The 14,021-nt window shown below is 40.2% G+C and overlaps 1 long non-coding RNA gene across 1 annotated transcript in view; it reads left to right on the forward strand.

Annotated features, from left to right (window-relative positions):
- LOC146999278 (uncharacterized) overlaps positions 1–14,021 on the forward strand; it is a 62,542-nt gene that overhangs the window by 17,047 nt on the left and 31,474 nt on the right. The window lies entirely within an intron of this gene.

Below are 14,021 nucleotides of genomic sequence, written 5' to 3' on the forward strand. Positions count from 1 at the left end.
TATTACTCCACTAAACATATTTGCATAATTCGCTGTATGAAATTTAAGCTTCTAGTTTCTTTCTAAATGTCGCGAACTTTTAAAGCAGAAGGAAAGGGATGATAAGTGATAAGTGATGATAAGTGATAAGTGACGGTGGGCATAGGCACTGTCCCTTTGCCATAGAGATTAATCAGTACAGCACCATGTCCACCCTTATCTAGAGTTGGCTAGAGAGGAGCCTCACGCGTGCCTCGCACCGAGCGCCCAGACGCAACGCCGGATCCATCCCAGGAGCAGTTCAACGAACCAAAGGGCCCCCGGGAATTTATTGAGACTAAAAGAAGAGAGATACATTGCCATACAAGGGCGGTTGAACATACAGTTGATACATGATAGATACAATATAGTGATTTATAAAATAGCAAGTGAGATTTATAAAGTTTAAAATGAGAGCAACAAATCAAATGTTATTATTGCAAGAGCACACGATGAAACAAGGTACAAGAATGCGTATATTGACATCAACAGAAATGAGATTAGTATGTTAATTCGTACAATAAAATAAATGGCTAAACTAAATAATACCAATGACACTTATGAAACGCTTGCGTTCATAAGTTTCAAGAATGCGTTCTGCTCGATGATAATTACAGATTATTTAAAGTTAATGCTGATTGAACAGTGATACAATTATGCATAGAACCTCATGCAATAGATCCCTATGGGGATCCATACAGACGAAAACATAACAGGTATACATATGCAGGTAAATTAAAAACTACATTAATATTCACGTACTGGAGCAGAGATGTATGCAGTAAGGATACATTACCCCCTTATGCATATCGGGTTACATACGTGTACTTTTGGGATTACATACTTGTACATTAGGATTCCATACAAGTGCAGTTTAGTTAGAATTACATTAAAATTGGCGTACTATAACAGAGACATATGCATTGAGGATACATGACGTATTCATTTGAGATTACATGCATATACAATTCGGATTACATACAAATGCAATTTCTTTAAATACAGAGCTGTGCAGTATTAGCAATACTGAAATGATTCTGGTATGCCTAAATTACTGTAGATTTACATTTAAGTTCGTATGCAATAGCATATGCATATACGTTAAGGGTACATTAAGGATACGTAACAGATACAATTATGATGTGCATTTTCGTGTGCAATAACATACATATACATTAAGGGTACATTAAGGATACATAATATATACAATTATAATATGCAGTAAGGATACATGACATAATCATTAGAGTGACATCAAAATTCACGTACTATAACAGAGACATATGCATTGAGGACACATTACATATTCGTTTCGGATTACATACATATACAATTCGGATTTCATACATATACTTTTGGAAATACATGTAAATGCAATTTGTATAAATACGGAGCTGTGCAATAATAGCAATACAAAGATAAGTCTGGTATGCATGAATTAGTGTAAAATTACATTTAAATTCATGTGCAATAACATATACATATACGTTAAGGGTACATTAAGGATGCGTGACATATACAATTATAATATGCGATAAGGAAACATTAAGGAAATATAAGATATTCATTTGGATTACATACGTATACATTTGGATTACATACAAGTGCAGTTTAATTAGAATTACAGTAAATTTCACGTAATATAACAGAGACATATGCGTTTAGGATACATTACACGTTCATTCGGATTACGTACGTATACGTTTGGGCTGACATTTAGAATTACATACAGTTGTAGTTTAATTAGCATTATAGTAAAATGCACGTATTATTACAGAGACACATGCATTAAGGAAATATTACATATTCCTTTCAGATTGCATACATATGTATTGGAGATTACATGTAAATTCAATTTGTTTAGATATGGAGCTGTGCAGTAAAAGGAATTTAGAGGTAATTCTGGTATGTCTGATTTAGTGTAGAATTACAGTTAACTTCGCGTGCAATATTATATTCATAGACATTAAGGGTACATTAAGGATACGTCACATATTCAATTATAATATATACATTGAGGATACAGGACATATTCATTAGGATTACATGAAAATATATTTAAGATTATATACCAGCGCAGTTTAATTAGAAGTACATTAGAATTCACGTACTATAACAGAGATATATGCATTAAGGATACTGTTACGAATTTGGTATTTAAAAAGCTAATGTTAGTTCAATTATAAATTAAATGGTTTTATTTCTCGAGCAGTGCAGCGCGTGACGAATATTAAAAGAAAGCTAAGCCGGAAAATTGAACATACAAGAGCGCGTGCATTAAATAAATAAATATCTCTTTTTGATTTCGAGAAAGTACTGGAAAATTCTAGCGCGTGATTTTAAAATCTTATAAAAGGAGGAAAACATCTCAGTTTGTAGTAGTTGCTTAGTTTGTTGTTGTTTAGAAAACTACTGTTGTTGATTGTAGCGAATTCGCGGATTAGCGTTCTTTAGCTGTTTTGAATTACGTTCTATTGGACATTTGAGTAGTTAAAAGATAAGTACTGTGAGATATTGTAATACTGCATGATAATTTAAGAAAATTTAAGCATTTTTGTTGTGATAATAATAAATTTTTGTTCATTTTTCATCGGACTTGTGCATTCATTTCATAACGAACCCGTACGCACGCAACAATTTTTGGTGTCAGAAGTGGGATTTGAATGCCAATAACAAGAGCGATGGAAGAACAATTGAGACAGCTCATTAGTGCTTTTGCTGCATTCCAAGAAAAGATGGAAGCTGGCCAAGCATCATTTAAGGAAGAAATGAAATTGGGCCAGGAATCCGTTAAGGAAGAAATGAAATTGGGCCAGGAATCCGTTAAGGACGAAATGAAAGCCGTTCAAGCTGGTCAAGAAGAAATTAAAAGAGAAATTACTTGCATAATAGAAAATAAATTTGAAGCTATGGAAGGCAGAATTGACGCAGTTGAAAATAAAGTTGGACATATTGAAGAAAGAGTTTCTTCGGTGAAAGAAGAAATAGAAGAAAGAGTTTCTTCTGTAAAAGAACAAATTGATGAGAGAGTTTCTGCAGTTGCCAAAGAAATGGATACTTTAAAGAAATTCGTAGCGTCGGCAGGGAGCAAAAGTGATGATTTTAAATTCTTACCAATGCCTGCTCGTCCACCTCTGAAGCTATCCACATATGATGGGAAGACCTCCTGGCAGGTGTATAAGACACAATTTTCTATCGTGGCGGATGCGAATGGATGGGATTCCCAAGCTAAGGCCTGTCATCTCGCCGCTTCTCTAAGAGCCGACGCAGCGGATATCCTTCAGACTCTTCCCGAAAACAAAAGGTTAGATTTCGAAGCTCTGTCCGGCGCCTTGGAGTTGCGCTTTGGGGAGAAGTGTTTAAAAGACTACAGCAGGCTCCAATTAAAATCTCGTCAACAGAAGCCTACCGAAACACTTCAGGAGCTCGCCGCGGATGTTGAAAGGCTGTTCCATCTCGCCTTTTCGGAATGCCCGACAGAAACAAGGGAAATCATGTCCTTGCAATACTTTATCGACGGCATCCGAGATACTGAAATACAGAAAGCTCTACGAATGGCGGATGTAAAAGATTTAAAAAGTGCTCTAGTGTACGCCATGAAATTTGAGGCAGCCCAGCAAGCCACTCGTCGAGACCGCTACCCAGTTAGAGCTGTGCGAGTCCATGAGCCAGTGGATCAACTGATGGCTCGTTTAGATGATTTAGCCAGACAAGTCGAAGATTTGATACGGAGTAGCAGTGAGAACAAAGTGGCTGTAAGATGTTGGAGATGTGGTTCTGAAGGTCACCTACGACGGCATTGCAGAACACCCCAGGGCACGGATAATGAAACGGATGAGTTGACAAGACCAGTGAATGCTTTAAGACGGAATAGTGGTGAAACAAAACCGACCCTAAAGTGCTGGAATTGCGGTGTTGAAGGCCACCTACGAAGGAACTGCAGAACTCCAGAGCACGGAAAATAAGGCATACGATTTAAACAGACAATTAAATGCCACGGGAAGGAAAAGGACTGACAAGAAACCAAAGTGCTGGAACTGTGGAGCTGAAGGCCACGTACGAAAGAATTGCAGAACACCCCAGGGTACGAAAATTGAGACAATTTCTGAGCAACGACGCAGGAAAGAAATTAATGACCATATCAAGGAACGGAGGTTGCCAGATAATGAAAAACCCTGTTTTAAAGCGCTTAAGATCTCTATAGTGAGTGGCAACAATAACGGACTGTCCATCAATGGGAATATCGATGGAGTTCATTGCAATATGATCATTGACACAGGAGCTAATGTTACCATCATTAGGAAAGATTTAGCTGAACAGTTTAAAGATAAACTTATTTGGACGCCATCCTGTGTTACCCTTCAGACTGCGTCTGGTGACAAGATCGACATAACTGGGAAGTTAAACGTAAACATCACGTTTGGAAGTGCCGCCTACCATCACACGGCATATGTGGCGGATATTACAGATCCATGCATACTCGGATTGGACTTTTTAAGGAAATACAATTTTTCCTTAGATTTCAAAAACAATAAGCTGCTTTCAGCATCTGATGGCATGACTATCCATCCTCAAAAGGGATCCTCGCCTGGAAATGTCGACGCCTTGTCCGAAAGATCGAGCTTGGGAAGCTGCCGAAATCATACCAGGGTCGAAAAGAAACTCAAGACTACCAGCTATTCTCCATCCCAGAAGCTCTTCGGTCGAGACCTTCGTCTGCCTTGTGACCGCCTGTTTAGTCGCCCTACGGATGCGCCTTCATCGCCTGAGGAACACATCCAAGATGCCCAGGCCCGGTTTGAGGGGATGCACCGTTCTGCACGAAAGCGAGTCAACTTGGCGACGGAGAAAATGAAGACCAGATGCGACACAAGAGCTACTAGACATAGATCCAACAAAGGAGACAAGGTATGGTTGTGGAACCCGATTCAACGAAAAGGACTGAGTCCTAAATTACAGTCACCTTCGGATGGTCCATATACAGTACTGAACACGAATGACGCCGTGGTTCGGATCCGTGAGTCTTCGAACTCTTACGACAGGTTAGCTCATTACTATGGCCATAGTACGTAATGTAAATAATTGTAAATAGTATCAGACCATGGTCCTTTTTGTTTTTAAATGTGTATTTGATTTGATTTGTATTTAGTATTTGATTTGCATTTAGTATTTTATTTGTATTTAGTATTTGTTTTGTATTTAGTATTTGATAGCATTTGATTTGTTTAAGTTAGTTATTGCATTTATTGTTTATGTTGTTTGATATTGTAATGTAATGTTTATGCCTCAGTTGCAATTATGCCACAGTTGTAAGTTTAGCTTCCTGTCCAGGGATTGTACTGCCCGGGACGTGCAGTCCTTGGGAAGGGGGCAGTGTTACGAATTTGGTATTTAAAAAGCTAATGTTAGTTCAATTATAAATTAAATGGTTTTATTTCTCGAGCAGTGCAGCGCGTGACGAATATTAAAAGAAAGCTAAGCCGGAAAATTGAACATACAAGAGCGCGTGCATTAAATAAATAAATATCTCTTTTTGATTTCGAGAAAGTACTGGAAAATTCTAGCGCGTGATTTTAAAATCTTATAAAAGGAGGAAAACATCTCAGTTTGTAGTAGTTGCTTAGTTTGTTGTTGTTTAGAAAACTACTGTTGTTGATTGTAGCGAATTCGCGGATTAGCGTTCTTTAGCTGTTTTGAATTACGTTCTATTGGACATTTGAGTAGTTAAAAGATAAGTACTGTGAGATATTGTAATACTGCATGATAATTTGAGAAAATTTAAGCATTTTTGTTGTGATAATAATAAATTTTTGTTCATTTTTCATCGGACTTGTGCATTCATTTCATAACGAACCCGTACGCACGCAACAATACGTTACATATTCATTTCGGATTACATACATATTCGTTTGGGATTGCATTTAAGATTACATACAGGTGTAGTATTACGTTAAAATTCACGTACTATAATGGAGACATATGCATTAAGGATGCATTGCATATTCATTTCGGATTACATGCATATACATTTGGGATTACATACAGATGCAATTTGTTTAATTATGGAGCTACATTCATTTATAAGTGATGAATTTCTTACAGTTTCATATCAGTGTGGACAAATGTGCAGAACGTTTCAGAGGCAATATATCCCTATGTGGGATCGTATAAAATTACACTGAGATTCACGTGCAATAACATATACATGTACATTTAGGATGCATTACATATTCATTTAGGATCACATACATATACATTAGGGTTACATGTGTAATTTGTTTAGGCATGAAGCCATGTAGTAGAGGTTACACTGGAGTTAGAGCAGTCTCTTAGCGCAGTGAATACTGTGTAATTTGGCCTCTGTCTTGCTGAGTGCAATATTTATTCTACGGCACATAGATCTGTGCCGTATCTTGCCAATGCCGTCATGATTTTTGTAATCTTTCGGCTGAGGTGCCTTTGCTTCACCATATATTTACAAAAAGCCTGTCGTTTCTCAGTGGGAATAGGGATATGCAGTCCGCTTGTAATTGGACACTGTGACGTAATGTTCCGGAGTACCGAGGTGGCCGCAGCTGCACTGGTCTGTGCTGATGATACCGTGCCTCGCAAAGTACTCCGGAAATGGTCCGTGACCTGTTATATAGCGCACCATATGCGGGTTTGAGTACAGTCTTGCAGGATTGACGTACAGCAGATGATAGTGCGTCCGTCGACCCGTGTGTGCTGCACCCCACTCTGCTTGCCACATTGACTGAGCTTGTAGGTGAAGCTTACGTTTGAGTGTGGAATGCGGCCATGGGACTGTAAGTGCATCCGCTTCCTTATTAAGGCAGCGTCCTTCGCAAGGAGGTCGGCTTTTTCATTCCCGATATTTCCTGCATGGGCTTTTGTCCATGCCAGGCGGGTGTTTAGATGGATTGTGTCAGGCAGGAGACTTTGAATATCATGAATGATAGCCGATGTATGCATAGTATTTTCAATTGCTTGTAGCGCAGACATACTGTCTGACACTATGATGGTATTATACAGCTTTTGTTCAGCTATCTGTTTCACTGTCTTGTGAATTGCCAAAGCCTCCCCTTGAAAGACGCTGTTGTTCCCATGTAGGTGGCCTTTCCAGTGTGAAATTTCCTGATGGTTCCGGAACGCGACTAGCGCACATCCTACGTTATCGTCCATTTTGGACCATTCAGTGTAGTAATATGTCGTATGCATTTGCATACGCTCTATCTGTTGTCTGAGGGTGACCTTAACTCCTACTCCCTGTGTCGCAGGATGTCTTTCTAGGATGTTAATTGATTTTTCATAATCATCTGGCCAGTATGCTATGTCCTCCAGAGTTGTTGGTGTTCTTAGTTGTTTTACTTGTTGAAAACCGCCTCTCGCTCCGTGCTTATGTGCAAAGGGACAAGACCGGCTAGGACATTCAGTGCACTAGTGGCGGTCGTGCGGTAAGCCCGTGTGATATTCAGGGCGAATTGGCGTTGTATGCTGAGTAGGTGTCTGGTCTTACGACCCTGCATGGGTTGTGCCCACACAGCCGCCCCATATGTCACAATTTTTTCAGCCACTGTTTGATAAAGAATTTTGTGTATATGTGGACTGAGTCCCCAGCTGTAGCCTTGCGTGAGACGCAGGTTTTTAGCAATTGCCATGGTGCGCTTTTTGATGTTTAAAATATGCGGTATCCAATTCATTTTATTATCGAAAATAAGCCCCAGGTACCTTAGTTCTTTGACAATTTTGATCCGTTGTCCATTGATGGTGATTCTTGGCTGCCTAGCCAGAGTTCCTCCCTTTTTAGAGTACAGTATTATTTGGGATTTATTCTCCGCTATTTTGAGCTTCAAGAGACGGCATCTTTCACTAAATAGTGCACATGTGTTGTTGCAGTTTTTCTGCAATTCCTCTCTTGTGCGGCCTCTGACGATGAACGCTGCATCGTCCGCATAAGCAACTACTTTGGTGTGGTCTGGCCATGAATCTGCTAATATTCGATTGAAAGTAATATTCCAGAGGTGTGGTCCCGCGCATGAGCCTTGCGGGCATCCACGTGTCTGTGTTCTCTGTAAGATACCTCCATTATGGACTACGATTGCACTCCTTTCAGAGAGGTAGTGTTTAATGGTCCTGTACATATTTGACGGACACTTGGCATCTGCTAATGCATTTAGGATTCAGGCCACCACAACGTGTCAAACGCGCTTTTCAAGTCAAGGCTTATGAGCGCCATGTGGTGGCCGTTGCTTTTGTTTTGACATATCTCGTTCTTGAGCTCCATCAATGCATGTAACGTCAATTTACCAGTCCTAAATCCATATTGGCACTTACTTAGGTAGTCCGTGACCTGCAGATGGTGGCGTAACCTGTTCATAATTAGTTTCTCATAGACCTTCCTTAGCGCGGAAAGTAGGCATATTGGCCTGTACGATTCCGGGCTAGAGGGGTCACGGTTCTTTTTCAGAAACAGGATGGTTTGTCAAACCTTGAAACATCTTGGAAAAGTGCCGGTATTATAGAGACGGTTTAGGAATATTGCAAAGAAATCTAAGTTTGTGCTCATGACTGCTTTGATAATATTGTAATTAACACCATCTGGCCCTGGGGCCTTCTTTTTCGGCAGACTTCGGAGGACCTGCATTATTTTTTAACTGTGAAGTCTTGGTCATCCTGCACAAATGTGTCCTCTACAACATTTCTTTGCCGCTGGTGCTCCACGCTGTCATATTCGACGTCATCCTGCGAAAAGACTATGTCGATGATTTTATTTAATGTACCTGCTGTGGGGCCGTCTATATGTTCCGCACTTGCTTGCATTAGGTGGACAGTCGTAGGGGTAAACCTTTTTCCAGTGGCTAACTTATGTTGAATGCCAAAGGGCGCTGTACTCTCTGTACAAAATGACCTCCAGGAGTTCAGCTTTGCCTGTATTACCATCCTTTTGTATTGCGCTCTTTCTCTTCTGAATGCGGTTAGTAACATCGTGTCCGCACCATCACTTCGCTGGCGTTCTCTCTTGAGGCGGCGGCGGATGGCCCGACATTTCTTCTGTTGTATTCGCAAATCACTTGTCCACCAACTCAGGGTATTTAACCTTTTAGTGGTTCTTGCTGGAAGGACTGCTTCGCAGGCATTTTGTATTATGGAGACCACTTCTTCCGTGATATCTTCCAGTTCTGTGCGCATAGAGGCATATGCTACCCTCGGGTTCAGTTCTTGAAGTTGACTTTTACAACGCTGTGTGAAGGATTTGAGCTTCCCACCTGGTAGGTTGTATCGTCTTATAATGGTAGTAGTCGTCGAGCAAGCTAGCTGAAACGTGATATAGTTATGGTCAGACAGGCTAGTTCCTTCTATAACCTCCCAATTCTGTAACTGTGGGGCTAGTCTTGCTGTTGTGATCGTCAGAACCGGCCAACCCTTGGCGTGAATCCTATCGAAGGTTGGCGGAGAGTCTGCTGAGTTATGTAACACTAAGTTGTTTGCTGAAATGAAATCTTCTAATATTCTACCCTTGGAGTCCGTATCTGCATAGCCCCAGCACACTTTGTGAGCGTTGAAATCGCCTGCTATAACCATTTTATCTCGTCCATAGTCCCTTAGTAGTGCCGAGAGGAAGACCGTTGCTGGTTCTGCCGTTGTTGTTGGCGCTGAGTAGACCGTAGCTAGTACTACTTTTGTTTCACTCGTACCTAATAGTACCGCGACTTGATCCCTTTCTTGTCGTATGATACTTAGCGACCATGCCGGATTGCAGTTAATTATTGCTGCTCTCGGTGGTGCTTCTGCGTCCTCGTTCTGGTAGAGTCCACATGTTAGGGGAAGCCCTATCACTTTGCCGTTTCTAGTATAAGGCTCTTGGAGGAATATTATGTCAATCTTATTGTCTATGGCGTAAGCCGTAGCATGAGCTGTTACCGCATGAGCCTTCTGTAGATTGATCTGCATACAGTTAATATTTGCAACACTATGCAAGTTGGCTTCATTGATCATACATTTTGGCATTCATGTACTTCTGGACTCTTCGTACATCTCCCGTCTGTGAGTTGTAGAACTTGCATTAATATTGTACCGTGTCTCGGTATCTCTGGATGGCCTGCCTAAACTTCGGGCAGTCTCTGTGGTATGCCGGATGTTTGTGGTCTCTCTTTGCGCCGTATCCGTGTATTGCGTCGCCACAATTGATACAGGCAGGGTGTTCCGCGCGACATTCACGTACTCCATGTTCATCTCCACAGAAGGCACAGAACTGTCTTGAGCTCCTGCAGCGTGCTTGTGTATGGCCCAATCGTTAGCACTTAAAACATCTGGTAATGCCGTGGTATTCCGTGATGGTATGTGTAGACCATCCCAGGTACACTTTTCGGGCACGTATTGCTGCTGCAAAGGCATTAGAGAACCCATTTGATCCTATCCCCTCGGCGTTCTCTGAGCCGGTAGAGGGCTTTAAACTGGTTGGCTGGGACATTTGTAACTGCACTGAGTTCCCCAAGGATGGCTTCTGGTTGTGTGTGCGTCGGGACGTTGTGTACCTCACATCGTGGGAGACGCTTTTCCGGACGCTTAACTTCTGCTGGGATATCTGCTTTTTGGATTTCTGTTGTGAGTTTGTCAACATCTTCCTCCGTGTTACAGAAGACCTGATATCCTCCTTTTCGAGTGGTGGTAATTCTGTTTATAGAGACTGAAAGCTTAGAGATTGGCACCTTCTCTCTTAGTTGTTCTTTAAGAGATGCAGAAGTTGTGTCGCTGGTAGGCTGTATTAACAGACTGGGTTTTGTTGATTTTCGTGTGGCGTCGGCGTATGTCAAATTTCCGTTGCCTCGTTGATTTGTCACTATGGCCTGTGGCGTGCTGTTAGGATTGACAGTTACAGGGGGCAGATTTGCCTGTTTGTCTGTAAGTGCCGCTGCGTTGACCACTTGCTGAGTTTCGGTATTGGATGCCGCGTCTATATTTGCTGTTGGGATTACTGTCTCTGGTCCGATGAGTGCTAATTGTCTGAACGCGTCTAGTGTTTCAAGTATTCTATTCCTGAGTTCTTTAGGCAGCAGGTGTCTTTTGCCTCTTTCTTGACACGCGATTGTTATACACTCCTTATAAAATATCGTAATTTTTTCTTGATAGGAGATGTCAACGCGTAAACACAATTAATAAGGGAGTGTATTGCCAAATCTCCTTCGTGTGTATACTGATCCAAGTCAGGCATGTTGCATTTATTTGTCTGTGAACGTTACTAATTTTATCACTATTTTACCAGGTGTACAAAGATGCAGGTAATAATTCTCACAATTATAAGATGGCAATCACTTGTCTGTGACACAAGGCACTGATGACATTTATGTAATGAATTGTAGCTATTTAAGCGCGATTGTAATTATTTAAGCACTGTATTAAATGTGCAACATTCCAGAAGTTAACATATGCTCATCATTACACAGTAATTCTGTTATACTGCTATGCTTTAGGCTGGTATTACAATCAGTGGTATGTGACGTCATTACGAACAATAACATAAGCATATTATCACATATATTACAAATATAGACCGATAAATATCACATAAATGTTACTTCTTTTAAACTCCTGCTTAGTAAATTCACTATTGCACTATAGTTTAGATAGCTGTATATACAAATATGGTTAATTACTCATAATAATTATATTCGTTAATTACATTTGTTATTATTTCAATACACACTTCAGGCATAGCACACAGTAACTACACAAAATATACACACATGAATACAGTAAATTATCACTGTGACAGATGCGTTATAATTATAAGTCACGTAGAATTAATTTTTACCTTAATTAGTTAGATCACGTAATTAAAATTATGACCTGTTAAAACCTATTTTTCAGTTTACATTAATTAAAGAAGTGTGACTTTTAAAAATTGCCTTTTGACTTTTAAAAGTCCTTGACAAAATAGGTTAGGTTAGCACATCCAGAATGATAAAATGTCTGTTAATTAGATTTGCAATTAACGTAAATATTATAAATGCTGGTAAAGCCTACCTTGGCCGTACAAACTTCATCTGTTCTTCATCTGTGGATGAATCAGGAACAGAGTAATCCAAGGTGTGTAACGTGCACACACTTAAATCGGAAGCACAAACACTCAATTAAAACACGCGTAAACACAATTAATTGAAGAGCAACATCGAAGTCCCGAGAAGCACAATTACGGTATCTTGAGTTGTACTCGTCCTAGAAGTATGAAATTTATATCCGAGTAATTCTCATAGCATGCATGTTCCAAATCTGCTGGTTCCGATGAGCTGCCCTAATTAATCGCGTAATTAGTATTTTGAGTAAGGAATCCCCAGTCCTTATTCTTCTCTTTGTAAACAGACAGGAAATCACTGTCGACGGGGAGGGGTGCGTTGAAATGCAGTGACCGTTCAGCTCCCTCAAAAGGTCAGGGGTCGCAGGACCTCGTGGCTGAGAAATTAATGGTTTAAAAATTAATTCCTCCGGTTCTAATTAATATACCGACTTGTAACTGGTGTCAACTTAAACCTCATGTTGTCCGTTTTCTGATGATATAATTTTCACTGGGCGGCATGCTCCGGCGACTGCTCGATGGGCGCTTGAAACACAGCTGCTGAGTACAATCACGACTTTCGCTGATCACAGATGTTAATTACTTCGTAATTAATTAACGAATGGTCTCAGGCACAAAAACTTAATATCTGCGTGTTCGTAAGAAGTAGCACTATCCATTGCGACTGGAATTCCCATCCAAAAATAAGTATTTCCGCTGCTAGATTCGTAAAACGCGGAGCTTCGTGGACACGACCTACTACCTCGGCGTCTCGAGCCCCACTCAAGGGATGATAAAAACTACAACTCATAATATTGTTACGAATTTGGTATTTAAAAAGCTAATGTTAGTTCACTTATTAAATGGTTTTATTTCTCGCGCAGTGCAGCGCGTGACGAATATTAAAAGAAAGCTTAGCCGGAAAATTGAAAATACAAGAGCGCGTGCATTAAATAAATAAATATCTCTTTTTGATTTCGAGAAAGTACTAGAAAATTCTAGCGCGTGATTTTTAAAATCTTATAAAAGGAGAAAAACATCGCAGTTCGAAGTAGTTGCTTAGTTTGTTGTTGTTTAGGAAACTGCTCTTGTTAATTGTAGCGAATTCGCGGATTAGCTTTCTTTAGCTGTTTTGAATTACGTTCTATTGGACATTTGAGTAGTTAAAAGATAACTACTGTGAGATATTGTAATACTGCACGATTATTTGAGGACATTTAATCATATTTGTTGTGATAATAATAAATTTTGTTCATTTTTCATCGGACTTGTGCATTCATTTCGTAACGAACCCGTACGCACGCAACAATTTTTGGTGTCAGAAGTGGGATTTGAATGCCAATAACAAAAGCGATGGAAGAACAATTCAGGCAAATGATGACTGCATTTGCTGCTTTCCAAGAAAAGACGGAAAGAGCCGTCAACTCCGTTAAGGAAGAAATGAAATTGGGCCAAGATTCCGTTAAAGGAGAGATGAGATCCGTTAAAAAGGAAATGGAAGCAGTTCACGAAAAGTTGGAAGCTGGTCAAGTAACTTTTAAAGAAGACATAAAAGCTGTACAAGGAGAGATTGAATCAGGTCAAGACGAAATGAAAAGAGAAATAACCTGCGTAATAGAAAGTAAATTTGAGGCTTTGGAATACAGAATAGGAGCTGTCGAAAATAAAGTCGGGCAAATTGAAGAAAAGGTTTCTTCTGTCAAAGATGAAATAGAAGATAGAGTGTCGGCTGTGGAGAAACGAGTCGAAGGAAGAGTTTCAGCTTTCCAACAACAAATTGAAGAAAGAGTTTCTGCCGTCCAAGGACATATTGAACAACAAATCGAAGACAGAATTTCTACTGTCCTCGCCAAAGAAGTTGACACTTTAAAGAAATTCGTAGCGACGGCAGAGAGCTCTTCGGATGGTTTAAAATTTCTACCCATGCCTGCTCGTCCCTCTCTGAAGCTAT

Source organism: Stegodyphus dumicola, chromosome 1 (assembly GCF_044657685.1).
Source record: "Stegodyphus dumicola isolate Sdum_Otavi_A_Nest chromosome 1, ASM4465768v1".
In the NCBI taxonomy this organism is placed as follows: Eukaryota; Metazoa; Arthropoda; class Arachnida; order Araneae; family Eresidae; genus Stegodyphus; species Stegodyphus dumicola.